The following is an 18,201-nucleotide window of genomic DNA, read 5'->3' as shown; positions in this document are numbered from 1 at the left end:
TGAATCTTTGTCTATCTTTGAATATTGCCTTTCTTTGTTATAGAAGCTCAATAAACTAAGAGAATCTATGTGTTTCCAATACAGTATATGATTATTCTTCAATGAAAACCCTAGCTTCTAAGAATGATAATTCCTTCTACAAGTCTCTACACCATTGTTCTCCTACTTGAGATAACTAATTAGTACATATATATATATACATACATACATACATATATATATATATATATATATATGTATGTATATATATATATATGTATATATATATATGTATATATATATATATGTATGTATATATATATATGTATGTATGTATGTATGTACATACATACGTACATACATATATATATATATATATGTATATATGTATATATATATATATATATATATACATATATACATATATATATATATATATATATATATATATATATATATATATATATATACTTTTTTTAAAGAGATCATTTGTTAAGTGTCTATTTCTATTACTTCAAAATATAGGTCTTTTGAATAAATTTAATAGATTAAAAAAATATCACAACAAATTCTAACCCTACAAGATTAATGACATGAAACACTATGGTGAGTGATGGCATGAATAGTATAGCCAACTGATCTAATATGACCTTATCTTATAGCATTGCGATATGTGATAACCCACTACAAGCCACACAATAGTTAATTAAGTTTATTATGATTCGCTAAGTATTTTTTTTTATGAGAATTAGGTCTTATTATGATTAGAGTACTATTGTTACCAATGCCTACTATATATAGTAGGTAGCGAGTGTTATCATAGTGTCAATTATATTCTTCTCAAAGAATTTTGGATTTTTCCACTTCAAAATGCCTTATTATTCTAAATTCTTCTTAGTAATTTATAGAGGTCTAAAAAAAAATTTCCTATTATAATGGGTTGCACTTTTTGACCAAACTTGACATTGAAAACAATATTTTGCACCAAACCTTCACTTTCTACCATTTATAGTATCTAAACCATTAAGAATTTGAAGATGAAGAAAATAACTAATTTGCAAGATTTTTTGTGTAGATTGCATACATGTATATGCATGCATATATGAATGTATGCATATATGTATGTATGTATGTAATCAGAATTTTTCATTAGTGATGTATGATCAAGAGACCTCCTTTTGGGGAGCAAAATATAACTATTGATGATTTGCAAGATGACATGGTAGTGGTGATGGATATAGATGGTGTATGTGTGAGCCCAAAGTATGGCCATGGTTTCTTATTACTAATGTTTCAAAAAATTAGAACCTATGGAACAATAACCTTAGGAATAATAAAATTATTACCTATTTTTCTAGTGCACTTGTGTGCATGTAGAAGCAATTTTATTTCTTACAAATCTTAATTACACTAATATTTATTTCAATGGTGTGCTTCCCTTGATGTATGGAGCTTGCATTTTAAAAGGGGTGGTTATGATAAACATCATTACTAGCTAATCAAAGATTGCGTCTTTTGTTCAAATTGTAAACATTTTAATGATTTGGTTGATTGAATTAAGATAGTAGACCATCATTTAGTGCCTTTATGATGTTGATGTCATGCTAATACTATGCTCTTATATGAAGTAATGTATAATTGCATTCTAATGCCATGTTTGAGGACAATCCTAGATGATCATAATGGAATAATATTTATCCTTTTTATATAACACATTAACAAACAATTATAAACATTTTACTCTTTAGTTGACTCATAACAACCAGTTAGAAAAGGGGGGACATGTGTCCAATTTCAAAATTCAAAATTAAAATATCAATGGTAAAATTTGCGCTCATAAAAAAAAAGCCAAATTCATCTCCATATTACAAAAGAGACAAATTAATGAAATACTAAAATAGTAAACTAAATCTAAATTCTTAAAATCTATGTGACTAAGAAATATTAGACTTAAATTATCTACCAACTTTCACTTAAAACTAAATTACCTTATAAACTAGTCATTACATTAAAAACAAGAGCTGCAAGCAGCGAAGTTCCTGCCAGAGGCTAGAAGAACAGTTTTGGTATATATAAACAAGAGCTGCAAGCAGTGAAGTTCAGGACAGAGGCTAGAAGAATAGTTCTGGTATTGTTCTGGTAGTGTTGTTGCATGATGTGTTTGTGTATACATGAATATAGTAGCTAAGTCTGGAGTATAGTCTGGAGTATTGGTGTTGTGTGACTTGTTTATGTATTTGGCATGTAATTTTTAACATTGACCTACATGACTTTGTATAATAGCAATACAACACTATATTATTCTACCTTGTATTATTCTGGTTGCTAATGAATAGCAAGCTAACATTAAATAATTGACAGAAATAAAATATCATTGTATTTCTTAATATTTGCACGTACATTTTAGGATTTTGGTTGTGTTTGCAATGGGATAGAGCTATGTTTGTTAGACCAATATGTAGTGTTGTATGCAAAGTGCATTAGCTTAAGATAGAGAAGAATTAAATCTTAAAGCAAATACAACAAAGAAAATCTTTGCATTTTTGCAATAAGAAAGTTTTCAATTATGGACCCCATAGTAGCACCTTAATAACTTTGTAGCTTCATTGCAAAATTTTAGGTGATAAGTATCAAACAATCCTATCCAAATACTCTAATGGAGTTAACAAGAATATAATGTACCTCATAAAGTCTTGTCCATAGTGAATAACCATATACTACACAATTTTGTACACATGCTAGCTCTTTTGGATTCTTTAATTTTTGAAATGGATGATGCCTCTTTGATATCTTCACTCATTGTTGTGAAGGGAATTGGTGTCCAGGTAGGAGTAGTTGCAGTTGCTGAGGCCAGCTAAAATACACAAAATGCAATCAGTACTTACATTTATAAAACCCTCAAACACAAATACAAATCCATATGCAAATTGAAGTCAAATGCAGTAAAGAACTCACTTAAGAGAAAACTTACTTGAATTGAAAAATACCTGTGCAGATGGCCCTCTAGGTGTTGAGGAATTAATCTGAAAAAAATAAATTATGTATCATAATGACTTAAGTTGTGAAGCTACCTAAGTTATAAGGAAATTAATCTATAAATAGGAAAGTAACCAACAAATCAAAAGCTTTAAAGATTCAGTCATGAGATAATTAACTTCTTGTTTTAGTATCATACTAAACAACGATGGACTCTCCTCCACTTATTGATTAACTCAGAATTGCCCGACCAAAATTTTTGAATTAGTCTTTCAAGCAAAGGTTAAAAACGACGTAGGAACTAGAAGATCACAAAAATTGGTGCCCACTTAAAGGCATAGATCAAATCTGACACTACATTTTAGGACTTTGATTACTGTTTTCTTAGACATTTATCATTTGCTTTCACGTCCCTACAGATGGCATTCTAATTGAAGGACACTCCTTGTCAATTGATGAATCTAGCATGACTGAGGAAAGCAAATTTGTATGCAACTTTCTTATGTTGTCTCCTTAGCTTGTGCTACGACATTGTCATCAGCTATAACTACCCCATTTTGGCTGCAGGTTCACAAAGATCAGAAAAAATAATTTTTGATGTGCTGAAACCCATATAAATTCAAGTATAAACTTTGCCAATCAACATCTTTCCCAATGATTCTATGTCATTGTTTCTAATTTTAAAATGAAAATGTAAGCAGAAAAACACATTGAGAGTAAAATCTTTGGGGGAAAGCATTATTAACTTTGGTAATAAGCTATCACTTCCACTGGGTTTTTTTTATAATAATAAAATATATCAAAAAATCAAATGAAAACATTTGGTAAAGCTTGTGGAATTCTAAGGTAACTTAGCCAGTTTAATATATGGTTGATCGAGATCTCGATTGAAATTAAAAAATCTCACTGCAATGAGAAGAATGTAGCCATAAGACACCAAGCTAGGATTTATAATGTCTAAAAAAACAATTTATTTTTTCTCCTTCTTCAAGCTATGCCTTGACTAATAGACAAAGCGAAACAAATAACACTAGAATTTACATAGGAAAAGAAATACCTTCTTTTTTCACCTTCTCATTGAGATTGTTGACTTAAATCATTTGATTGGGATGAATGTATGCAGACATCATCTTTGACACTCGTTGTTTTAGCCTATATAGTGAAACTTGTATGGATATTCAATCGCCCAAAAGGCTAGATGGATATTCAATATCTATCTGCAACTACTATCATTTTGGCTTTAACTCCTTGGTTGGCATAATAGATAAAAGCTAAAAATATTTATAACAAAAAAGTAGGGGAAAACAGATATGAAATAAATTCTATTTAACCTTTAAATTCCTTTTTTTATTCTAGTGTTCCCAAAAGTTCTGGGAAAATAATTAAGGATATATAAAAACTAAAATACAACTGTGAACACTTAGTACAATTATCTTTTTAGAAAGAGCTGTGGCCAGAAAAAAAAAGGCCAAACAAAACTGATATCATATATAGCATATACAAAAGGGTTATTCAAAATAATCACCTCTATGGCAAGTATGTTAACATTTTCTGAGATGCTTTATGAGATTTTAGCACCATCCAACACAAAGGACATCCAATCTATTGTTGATTTCTCACGTTTCAAACTTTTACACCAGAAACAAAGGAAGATTGTCAATAAATGGCATTTTCTCTATTCAAAAAAACAAAATAGCAAGGATTTTTTAATTAAAAATGGATAATGGATGGCATTTACACCTGATTAACTTTGCAAAGGGCCAAAAAAAACCTTTCAATATCAATGATTAATTAATCAAGATCAAAGTTTGGCCCGTCCTATTTAGTAGTGATAATCTGGTCAATCAGTTGAGAAATGGGAGGAGAGGATAGGGTGGATGGCTGTGTGGAAGCCATGCTAGCCGCCATACTCTCCCACCCCCTGCCTAAAACAAAAAAAGTGGCCCTCTACAACATTAGAAAACAAAATTCATAACAAATTTACAAAACTAAAAGTATAAAACAAATACTGGGAAGGGTGTCCCTATCATGAGGTTATCCCATCCTCCGTAAAACATGCCCTTTCCATCATCCACAGGCTCCCATATTGATTTGTCGATCGTAGTGTTAATTAAATTAGCATGTCAGTGTGCTCTAAGATGTCTATTTCCAGATTAAAAACCAAAAACTCATATACTCTGCAATGGTTAAGAAATATTAATTCAACAATAGCCAACATATAACGAAGAATCATCGTTTAAGAAGTAACCTTTTCAACTCAGTACTGATCATTAGGAGTAGCGTTAGCTCCTCTATCTAAGGGCGCAATTGATTGAAGCAACTCCTTTGTCTAAGGGTGCAATTGCTTGAAGTAGCTCCTCTTTCACTACTGCCCTGTCTTTTTTCTTCAATAATGGAAATAGGGACGCCTGCGCCTTCACGGGCCTAGAAATACAAATAGCCACGCTCAAATAGTTCACATTGCTTCTCATTATTTCTTTGGTGTTCACCACATCGAGACAAGTATCCAAAATATGGAAGCACATGCAAGACATGTGGCTAGGTGAAGGGATGCCATCTTGTTCTTGAAAATCCCTGTTATTCCATTGATGCCAGCCATACTAATAATGACTTGCAACACACTGACACAGACATAGTTTTATGTGCGTTCTCTCCAGTTGGTATCTATGAACCCTTCTGGCAACCATCTGCTATGCCAATGAAACACTGCCAAAATATTTTGAATTAGTATTTTGCATAAAATATATGCAACTTGTACCTAACAAATATTCAGAAACAATTTATGCAAAGAATTCTGGCACTTTGATTGGTTGAATGTAAATGGATTAATAACAATTTAAGTATCGCTACCTCTGCTATAGTTTCTTGTAGGTAGGAACTAATAAAAGTCAATTGAAAATAAATTTAAAAACATACATTTTACACCTATTTCCTATTTGGATTGAAAATGTGCTTTCACCATAGAAATGAATTGCATAAATGTATAATAAACAATCAAATCTATAATGGTCAAATTTTAAGTATTCATAAATTGTCTTCTTAGTTGGACTTTTGAGTAATTTAGAAGACCCAGCGATTGCCAATCGCTCTTACAACCCCGCATGAAAAGAAATGGCCAAAAGTGTATGAATAGACATAAGCATGTGTTCTAATTTCAAATATTACAGCTAGTCAAAGTAAGAATTCATCCAAATATTCTAGATACCATTAACTATGTGCATGTATTCTAATTTCAAATATTACGGCTAGTCAAAGTAAGAATGCATCCAAATATGCTAGATACCATTAACTATGTGCTTAAATATATAATTTGAAGTGGTATTTAAAATTCATCAAGTCAAAAATATGAGCTAAGTAGGTAATATCAAAATTGTTATTAGTAATTTATTGACATAAAATTATGGATTTAATAGTTAACGTGAAAATGGTATTAAAAATTTATCAACTTGAAATTATAAGTTAAATCGAGTGATCCATGTGAAACAAAGCGATATTTGTTTGCCACACCAAGCAGTTTTCTTACATAGAATGAGTCAAAGTCTTCGGTCAGCACATGGAGCTCCCTTTTGATTTTGTTGGCATTAGTTATCTTTAAAATTTCTAACTTATATTATTTATTCCAGCTATAAACATTGTTCATTTTTCATCACAATGTTTTTCAAATATTCACAAACAAACTCTAATATTTGATAATTATGATACATAGAAATTTTGTGCTAATTGTTTGTGGTTACTAAGCAATTTGGGAACCATCAAACCCCCTGTAAAGGGTAGGGGATTTTATTTTCTTCTTTTTTTAAGCCTTTCCAATATTTACCAAATAACTAGTGTTTGTAAGGGGTGTTTTTCTTTATTGCATAACTTGTCAATAGAGAGGTCTATTTTCAACTATGAATATTGGATGAAAATCTTACTCTGTGTTGATTCCAACAATTCATTGTACAACTAGGTTCATAGTCATCTTAGTGCATTTTTAATCTATTAGTGCAGCTATAATTAAAATGGGCCTATTTAACGAGGATTTGATTTTATAACTTCTGATTAGTAGCCTGAATTAGAGTGTCATTTTTTGAAAAAGTTAATATTTTCTAACTTCCCATACATTAAGCCTATTTGCATTGTAAAACTCATTAATTTATAAAGTGCCAAATCAGGGGGGGTCTCTACTCATAGGGTAATCTGGGTGTTTCTACTTTTTTTATTCGTTGGTTTATTTGATCATGTCTCTCACTTTGAATATCTTACATTTTAGTATTCTTTGTAATCCTCTTAATAAATGGAAATCAAATGTGGAAATTGTGGGAAGAAAAGGCATACAAAGATGATTGCATTAGTTGTAAAATTATCAAAATGAAACAAATTCTTCTTGCTCGTGGTATTTCATTACTCACACTTCTAGTTCTAACATCTACAAAACCATCATATGGTATCACTAAGACATCTTCTGAGACATCAATATTTGGGGATGATCATTGTAGTTGCATAACTTGTATTGAGGGCTTATCTCCTATATCATATGTTGCTACATCTAGAATTTATGTTGACTCGTCCATGAGCTCTAGAGATTCTTTGCATCAAGGAATTGCTATTGTCTTTCTAAATCTACCTCATTGGGATCCATATCTACTTGACATCTCCTATCTTTTTGTAGAATCTTGCCTTGTTGATTTGGATGACACTATTGTGGACATTCATCTTCTATATGATGTTAGCTTCAATGAAGTTGCATTATCATTGTCATCAAGTTAGATCTTTCTCTTGCCTCTCTTACAAAATCTTTATGGGGTCTTCACTGGCTAGGCAATATTATAAAAATTTATAATATTTGGCAAAAATAGGGAGACTTTTAATTCAGGCTATGTATTGGGAGAGGGTGACAAAAAAGGAGTTTAGGGCAATTTTTTTTGAAAATAGGGGGATTCTTTAGTGTGCCATGAACGTACATGCTATAACCTAGGTTCACTAAGTGAAGGCCCCGTGGACAGATTATGCAGATATTGATGATCATTTGTCATCCCATAGAATTGTCTTGGAGATCATTGAGCATTTTTCATGGGCATCATTTCAATCTTTGAACTATGTGCATAATTCAAAGACATTCATTGTACTCCCTACATCTTCTTATCAGGATTATGATGCCATTTTTCACACACTTGTGGTGTTATTTCTTCCCAATGAGAGAAATATCGTTCAATATCTGTGGATCATCTTCAACATCCAATGTTGAGCATCTACCAATACTACATCCATCATCTTGAGGAGAGGTTGCATGGTTTCTCTTCTCATTTCAATTTTTAGAGGAACAATTTCCTCACATGTAGTTCATTTCTTCACATTTTCTAGAGTCAAATGATCTTTTCTTTCTCTCCTATGAGGGAACACTATTGTACTTGTGCTAGAAGTAGTCTTTGGGGGGTCATCATGTGTCCTTCCTTCTATCACTATGTAATTTGACTTGTACATTTCATTGCATTTGTATCATCTCTTTTGGAGGGGAGTTTTCTTCCCACTGCATTTTCTTCTCTTTATATGGTTTATGAGATATTTGTACATGGGTACCTTATTAGGGTTTTTTCTGAGAACCCATCTTTTTCTTTTTGGCAATTATACCCCTAAATATAACTCAATTTTTTTTTTTTTGGGGGGGGGGGGGTGTTAGAGTGTAGGATCACCTAACCCACACCTAGACTTAAGTCACACTTAGTGACTAGATCTAACTTAACCTTGGTATTAAAAGTTTAGTTCACTTTATAGGTTAAACACTTTTTTGTCTCACCACATGTGCACACATGAGGTTAGTCACTTAGACATCTCACATCTTTAAAGGCTAGAGATATTCTCTCCTAACCAAGTATGGGATGCTAGAGACATTTTTCCATCATCCTTCACATGTGTGATTCATATTTGAGGGTTACTCATAGTTGGTTTTCACCATCTAACCTCACACCCATCAAGTACATATATGGGTTTTGCATTATGTACTTAATCCATTTTATGTTAATTAATACATTTTTATTGTTATTTTTCTCATTTCTAGTGTACATGTCATGCGAGTGATTATTTGGATGCAACTCCATGATCTTGGCTTCCCTAACACACCCTTCACACTTCTTTCATCCAATTTTTTTTTTTTTAAATATTTATATAATTCTCCAAAACTCCCTTTCAAAAAATTATCTGACTAATTAACCCAATTGGACAAGTTGAAGAATGATTAGTCTCATTAATCATTTTTCATGTCCATCCCACTTTTTCAAAAATCCTTTCATAAAATATCAACCATTCATTTTCTCTAATAAGATACACCCTACATTTGTACCTATGACTCACATGTATGAAACCTCTTATTTTTTAAATCACACATCCTCATGTAATTATTATGTGTGTGAGATAAATAGCATATCCCTGTGATCTTTCTCACACATTTGAATTTTTTTAATCTCCATTTAAATTAAGATAATCTTGTCCATCCAAATGCTTTGATATATGTCCTTCGTAAGTACACCAGTTACAAGATGTTGTTGGAAGACTCCTCATCTCTCCAAATATCTCAATAATCCTCAACCATTGATCTATTAGATCAATCTCAACTATTGTCAATCATCCTCTCAATCTATAAATAAAACCATTGTCAACCATTTTCATAATGGGGAGATTGGAGTCGAATGTCATGCTATAAGTTAAAAGAGACTAAACAAATTTAATCAAACAATCAAACACATCCTAATCATAACCACATTGTTGGTGTGTTGGATACTGGTCGATATGTTGTCATTGATGTCAACATATATGGAGATTGTTGGAAAGTTTTTAGTGTATTCTAGTATTGCAGTTTGATGGAATGAGTTGGTTTAGCCTGTGCATTGCAGATGAGCTAATGTGATTTAAAGGGTTTCTGGTATATTGTTTGTAGATGGTTCATTATCATTTGTAGAGGCCTACATGATGTTATGTTTGAGTTATGAGATCCGACATTGGGGATGATATGCAGTTATTTGTGTTATTTAGTATTCTAGTTTGTGCTCTATATTGCTCTGAAATTGTTATACCTTTAGTTGCAAATGTATGGGATGTGTTCTAGACATTGATTTGTGTCCTTAGTTTGATTGGTTCATGATTTGGAAATCAACAAGAAAATATTTCAAGTGGATAGTCAGTTATGTTGATATTCTTGATCTGCACTAGAGAGATGATAATAATTCCACTAATCTAAATTGTTGCAGTTGTTGTGGTGTAATTCAAATTTCTTGTGAATGTCTCTAGATCATGTTCTATGCGTATTGGTGGTCCATATTGATAGTTGTGCATGTTATTGAAGATTTTCCTTGTCCGGTGATGTTATTTGTGTTATGTGACATTCTTGGTGGTTGTAGCATGTTACAGATGATCGAGACATAATTATTAGAGGTGTTTCATATTTTCTATAATGATTTGGGTCCAGACTATGTCTTAGCCAACATAATTTTGGTCTGCATGTATTGTTGTAGTGTGTGAGGATATTATTTTGTAATTGGCGTTGAGGGTTTGTATAAATAATTGTAATAATCATGTAAGATGTATGTTTGTGAGTGTATGATTGAGTTGTATGTGCGAAAAAGTGCTTTGATCTTTCAGAAGTGTGAAGGAGAAGAGAAGTGTTGCAGAGCAGACTATGTGCTTAATCAAACTATACTCAAGCATATGGAGATGTTATTTTTGTAGTTTATGTGACCCAAATTGTAGTCTGAATATTTTTTGTAAGTCAGTGAGACTTCTTCTAAGACATTGAGCCTTCCCTAAAGGTTGTAAAATGTTTGGGTTTCTTATTTTGAGCAGTGAGATCTAGGCAATGTGCCTGAATGCATGTGCATTCCCCATTGTAAAATTTCCATTTACTCCTAACAGGGTACTACCTCATTGTGGGTAGGTTCCTGCCGTGGTTTTTTCCTTAACCGAGTTTTACAAGTAAAAAATCTTGGTGTTATGTGTGTTATTGATGTGGTGTTGTTTCGTACTTTAACTATTAATTAGCACATTTTTTGTGGTTTAAGTTGCAGTAAGTTTTTGTGCAAACTAATTCATGCCCCCCTCTTCTCAGTTTGCTATATTGTTGCCAACAATAGGTATCAGAGCCAGAAATTCTAAAAGAAGCTTGACTGCTTAAGGAGATCCAGGATGAAAACCTTTACTTTCAAGAAGGATAGTCTGATATTTGATGGAACAAACTACGCTCTCTGGAAAAGTTGAATGCAATGTCATTTGAAATGCACCAGAGAAGAGTATTGGAAGATTACTAAGAATGTATATAATATTCCATAGAATGGTCCTACTACTCCAAATGAGATAAAGGATGCAAAATTCAATATTAGAGCCAAGGAAGCATCATTGAGTGCCTTGTCAGATTTTGAAATGACTAATGTGATGGACTTAGAGACCACTCATGATATTTGGTTAAAAGCTTGAAAGGTAAATATGAGAACTTGACTTCAAATGAGTGAAGATGAGAACTGTAGATAGGAATCTAGAAATCATCAAAGCAATGTAAACAATAGCCTAGTTCAATCACAAAAACTGAAATGCAATGATAACAATCCTAAAAACACTCAATAAAGACATGAATACAAGACATCAATTCAAGATTGAAAACTAAGAAAACCAAATGCATATGTCTTCTTCATGTGGCTCCATTGTCCTTCTTTCTCCTTCAAATAGCTTTGTTTTGTGGATCTCACCTTCAAGTGCATAAACCTAATGTGAAAGCAAGATTGACAAGTAACGCAAGAATACTAGAAGCATGATTGATTTGACCAGGGATTAGGGGTCAAGGATCAAGGGATTTGATTGAAGAAATTCATCCAATTTATAGACAAATTGGAGAAAAGATCAGATTAGCATGAAAGTGATTTGAATAGAAATTCAAATCAAGAATAGCAAAATTATGACAAATGTATGACAAATTGCTATGCAAGGATTTATGACAAGATTTTGAAATAGAAATAGACATTTAGGAATTTTGGAGAAATTAGAAAATTAAGTTGGAAATAATGACTTGGAAATTAGGAAATTGATGCAAATTAGGTAAATTAATTAATAATTTCTCATTCATTAATTAATTTACAAAAAAAGGATGAATTAATTAGCCAATTAAATAAACATTTAATTGTGACAAGAAGACTTAGGATAAATAAATAAATTATTTAACCTAGAGGGAGAAATGACAAACAAGGTTAAATGAATAAATCATGAAACCCTAGAAGATGAATTAGAAATGCAAGGACGACAATTAGGTCCTGACAAAAGATAATTGATGTAGGGTTGATTTAATCATGATTCTGACTTGATAAATGATTTGATTGATAAATGTGCCAATTGATGAGGAACAATGACAAATTGATCCAAATTGACATGATTGAGAAGGATGACGATTGATGACAAATTGATCGCAAGACGACAAGATTGAAAATGACAACGATCAATGACAAATCGATCGCAAGTCGACAAGATTGATAAGAGGACAATGATCAATGGCAAATTGATCATAAAATGACAAGATTGATAAGAGGACAAAACCCTAATTAGGATTGACAATGTCCAAAATGATGACAAATGAGCACACACATTGATGCGACAGGATAAGATTGACCAAAATCATGACTGAAGATTGTTATCAACAAGACCAAATTCGAAAGTGAGACAAATGAAGAATGTAGAAGAAGGACTCGATGCTCGCAAATGATAAAAACCAAGTGTTTGACATAGAAGAAATGTTAATGTGACACAAAAACCCTAAAATAAGGCAATGCGCAAATGTTAAAGTACAACTCCGCAAGCGTTGACCATTTTTAGACATTTACATTTTGCCCCTCTTTGAGACAATGCGATTTTAAGCGTTGTTTCAAAGAACAATAATGAAAATGCCCCAGACACTAACAATAACATATGCATGCCCCCTCAAGGAATTGGCCGGAAAAATCCAAAAAAGAGGCCAAGTGATCGACAAGAATGATAGAAGATGATAGGAGCAAATAGATTGACAATCGGAGATCGGATGCATGAAGGAAAAGCAATTGAAAGCACAAAAACTACAACCAACATGAGATGGGGAGAGTGCACATCCATCTATGCACTGACAAAGATCTATAAATGAGACAAAGAGAGTGAAAAGAGCTCATTTGCACTAGCCAAAGAGGAGAATTTGTTGCTTTGGAAAAGGACACTTGCAGAGAGATGGTGAACATTCCAATGTTAGATCACCTCGGGGAATGTGTACGCACCTATAGATGACCAGATGATGTGGGAGCAATGGTATGTATCTCAAAAACCCATATTGTCAATTTTATGAATTTTGATCACTTACGGGACATTGCGGGACCCACAGGGAATGTAAAAACTGACTTCTGTGCCTGTGTGAGCACATCCTGTGCTTGTGTGGGGTATCCTACGCTTGTGTAGTGTACACAGGTGCAGGTTGTGCTACACAGGCACAAGACTTATCACATAGGCGCAGTTGTTCCCTGGGAAGCCAATTTTGGTCAAAAACAGCATGCGAATGATCTGAAAAGGGGGGATAGGAATAGGATAGGTCAAAATAGATGAGAAACACCTTGATTTGGACATGAAACAAGGAATTGCAGCCTATAGAAGGAAACCCTAAAACTGACAAAATGTGCCCCAATTGTGATGCAGAGTCGACAATATCCATTGATCACGCGGGAGAACTGACCAGACTACTTCATGTTATGACATAGACTTAGAAGCATGGACAGAGATACATTAGCAGAACTTGGGATATATTATATCACATTCATGCTCGAGATTAGGGAAAACACAGGACTACTGACCGCATTGGCAGAGCGATGGCATTCAGAGACTTCCTCATTCCATCTGGCGACTGGAGAGGCGACTCTGACACTAGAGGATGTATGGCGTATCCTCCGCATTTCAATTCATGGAGAGATGGTAGAGTATGACCTAGTGACATGGAGAGATGCTTTGTGCAGATTATTTGAGTGCAATGCAGATGATTTGGATATCGTAGAGAGGGAGATTGGCTAGGAGACCATGGCATTAGAGTATGATCGACGATATGTGGTGATAGCCATGGTTATAGCATGCCTACTAGCAGGGGACAGACGAGGACATGGATTCCCTATTGGATGGGGATGAGTGCTAGAGTAGATGGTGACAGAGGGGATGGTGTACGCATGGGGACCATGTGTACTTGCTATGCTATATTTTCAGCTGCATCAGATAGCATATCAGGGAGTGCAGACTTTGAGCTATGGAGTCACATTGCTATAGGTATGGGCATTTGAGCACATAGCCATATGTCAACTGATTGTACAGAGACAGGTAGTACCACATCAACCATATGTGTACTACTATGGGGGAGCACTAAGACAGGGTCCTTTCAGATACATATTATATTGGTGACATGAGCTAGACAGATTGAGAGAGTTCACATGGAGGCCATATCTTGATTGCCCTGGATGGTCAGATGATAGTGATGAGCTATCATATTGCAGATAGGAGAGATACCTGATTGGGTGACCAGTGAATCGCCAGAGAGTGATTGAGATGTACTTGCCAGAGAGAGTCAGATGACAGTTTGGGGAGAGGCAAGATGTTCCTAGAAGGACTGCACACTTTGCCAAATCTCACAGAGAGATGAGTCAGTGGGGGAGTATGATTCAGCCACACATAGCATATGCTGACTTCACATAGCTACAACAAAGATAGTGGGATTGGAGATCAGATGTGGTGGACGCTGAGATGACAGAAGAGTATGAGCGATGGCTTGAACGACGATGACCAGTGCCATTGACAGATCCTGATATTCCGGTACCGAGGAGATAGGAGGACTTCCCATTCACAGGAGAGGAGGAGGGAGATGATGAGGATGGGGAGGATGAGGGTGGTGATGAGGATAGAGATGAGGATGAAGAGGATGGAGATGATAAGGGGGTTGATGACTATGAGCCAGATTCAGCCGATTAGGAGTCATTGCAGGATATACCTATAGAGCCGGAGACAGCTAGCCTAGAGATGGAGATGTGGAGGGCTACCATAGCGAGTCAACATGATCATATTGCGACATTAGAGAGACAGAATGCCATCTTGACGATAGAGCATGATTAGTTCAGAGCAAAGATAGCCAGACTTACAGCGGCTTGAGATACAGCAATAGCCAAGGCACAGCGAGAAGAACAGAGAGTCACTAAGTATATTGGGTTGATTAGGGATGCGAGTGCACAGGAGATGGCATAGATGTTGGTAGAGACCAGAGAGGAGATATGCCATTGGAGGACACTATATGAGAGTGAAATTCCACCAGAGTAGAGAGCATCATCATATTGGGCATGATCGAAGACAGAGAGCAGGGCACACTCTCAGAGGTCAGTGAGCAACATGGGGATGAGTGGACCTATGAGACCACCACAGCCAAGACTAGGAGGGACATCGTCCTTGAGACATGGCAGGGATGAGGAGGATAGAGGGAGTACCTAATGACAGAGGCATATGTAGTTTGACATTTTGTAGTCAGCCTGTGGGCCATACTTAGGACAGATAGTCCAATTTTGTACTCTGATATTATTTTGATATATGACATGATATGCATCGATATGATGGGATGCAATGTGTTAAGACTTATGTTATTTTCCATGTATGGATGGCTTATGCACTGTTTATTGTGGAACATGTATGGATACATTTTGATGTGTTTTTTGATGCATTTATGGTATGAAATGGATAAAATGCTTGATGTGATGCTTGATATAATGTTTGATATAATGAAAATGTACTAACTAATGAATGCAGGATGCAACATATGTGTTTGGGGAAATCAGAGCACTAGACTAAACTGACTATCCGAACTGATAGAAGAAATGTTAGTAAAAAGAAATAAGACAGAGGACAGTTAGAGACGACGAAAAAAAACTTGCTTTCAGTAATGCACTTTGTAGGTGAGAACCTTTATTTAATGTAGTAAAACAGATGTGTAGCATCATGGCATGGAAGGCCAAAGCTAAAATGCAACCCTTTTTTGCAAAAGACAGACACATCATAGACAAACAACAATCATAATAAAAGAAAGAAAGGGACCATGAACCATCCCGATCACTCTAAATCACTCAGTGACATCATCGAGCAACATAGGAACATGATCGAAGAGAAATTAGTAAATGATAAGACTCGCTAATTCCAACAAGTCAAACAAACATCTTGATCTTCATTGTCAAAAGTTGAAAGTGTTGATAAGACGATCATGTAGTTTGGTTTCAGGGAATGCGGTACCCCGTCTAAGATAGGACACAGTCTGGCTTCGAGTATACCACATCCTATATAAGACCCATGATCATAGTGACAAGGACAAATGATATTGATGTTGATTGATTGATATGACAAATGTGATCAACTTGAATGTCTGATTTGATTGAAAAGGTTCATCTGTTAATGCATGATTCCATTAAAGCGCAATGTTTGATTAATTGTCATTGGATGTATGCTCAGCGATCTGTCTATGCACAAAGGGATCATTTATTGCAAAATGCTTGTTTTTGGATTTTAATGTTTTGAAAAAAAAATTTATGTTCAGTTTTTTTTTAGGACTTTATTTGACTTTTTAGGGATTTATTTCACGACTTTTTGATTTTTTTGGATTTATTTCAGGACATTTTTCAATTTTTTTGAATTATTTCAGGACATTTTTCAATTTTTTTGGGTTATTTCAGGACATTTTTCAATTTTTATGATTTTTTCACGACATTTTTCATTTTTTATGATTTTTTCAAGACATTTTTCAATTTTTATGATTTTTTTTAGGACATTTTTCAATTTTTTTGTTTTTTGCCCCCAGTGTCTAGCAAGCCAAGGAATATGATAGGTGAATAAATAGGCTTTCTGAAATAATGGTGGATAGAGGGAAGACAAAGGCCTTTTATCATGAAGACAATACAGATGCAATTTTCAGGGGCTATTGCATGATGGGACAAGAGACTGGATATGACAATGTAAAGCAGGAACATGGCATGAGGGACATGTCAAGAGGTTTTTGAAACTATGTTTAAATTTTGCATCCTTATGTCAGATCAAGATCAAGGAATGAAATAGAGTGTATGGATAGTGATAAGATATGGATAGGATAAGCAAGACCGAGAATGGATAAGGGACATGGACTGAAGGTTGGGGTAGGCTAAGGGATAGTGGCAAAAATTTGCAATAAGCTAGGGAATATGGATGAAAAGTTATAATAAACAAATGGATAAATACCAAAAGCTATAATAGACTGAAAGTTGGCAAACAAGATGCATGATGCTCATGAAGATCATCAACCTTGTCAAGATCAAATGTGGAAAAGGGGAAAGGGACATGAGGGACAATAGGATAATGGAAGAGTATGACATGGGTTCGATAGGATAATGGAAGGGCAATAAGATATGAAGGAGGAAACCTGCCCCCAAGTGTGGTGTGCAAGAAGTTTATAGATTACACATGATGCCTGTTTGCTAGGTTTTCATCACGGTACTTGCCCAAGGCACCTGTTTGCCAGGTTTTCACCAGTGGACGAATTATTTTTGCTTTACTTTTTTTCTTTTCTTTTTTTTTTTCTGTATTTTGACTTTTCAATAGAAGATGGACACATGATAAGGGATGGAAGGACTCAAGCATCTTTTTTTTTTTTTTGGATAGTAGCCTTGAAAAAAAAATGGACCATGACCTTTAAAAGTATGCTCAAAGATGTTGGTAGGATAAGGACATGGAAAATAAGATGAAACTAAGGCGAGGGTTTATGCAAAGGATTGGATCAAAGGGATCGAAGGATGGAAAATATGCATTGGATAATAGATAGGGTATTGGAAGAATTGGGCTTCAGTGGATGGAAATGAAGGCAAGATCAACAATGGCACACACCTTGATGGGTGATGGACTAATGGAGGAAGAGTGGGTTTTGGATATGGAGATTTTGATGAAGGAATAGCTAGGGATTTGTGGACATAAGGACCCAAAATGGAAGAAGGAGGTGATGGAGGAATAGACTTGGAAAGTTTGGATGGAGGAATAGCAATTTTGGATGCCAAGTTGGATGTTTCTTTAGGCTTTTGTGCTTCAAGGAGCCGCTTAGGGATCCACATGGTTTTTGATTTTTCATGCTTTTGTGGTTCCTTGAAGTGCATTGCTTGCACAAGGGATTTAGGAACCCATATATATTTTGACTTTGCTTTATTTTGCTTAGTGGGCCTTTGTGGCCTTTTGGATATTTCTTTT

Source organism: Cryptomeria japonica, chromosome 7 (genome assembly GCF_030272615.1).
Source record: "Cryptomeria japonica chromosome 7, Sugi_1.0, whole genome shotgun sequence".
NCBI classification, from domain to species: domain Eukaryota; kingdom Viridiplantae; phylum Streptophyta; class Pinopsida; order Cupressales; family Cupressaceae; genus Cryptomeria; species Cryptomeria japonica.
Note: the sequence above shows the minus strand (reverse complement) of the source record.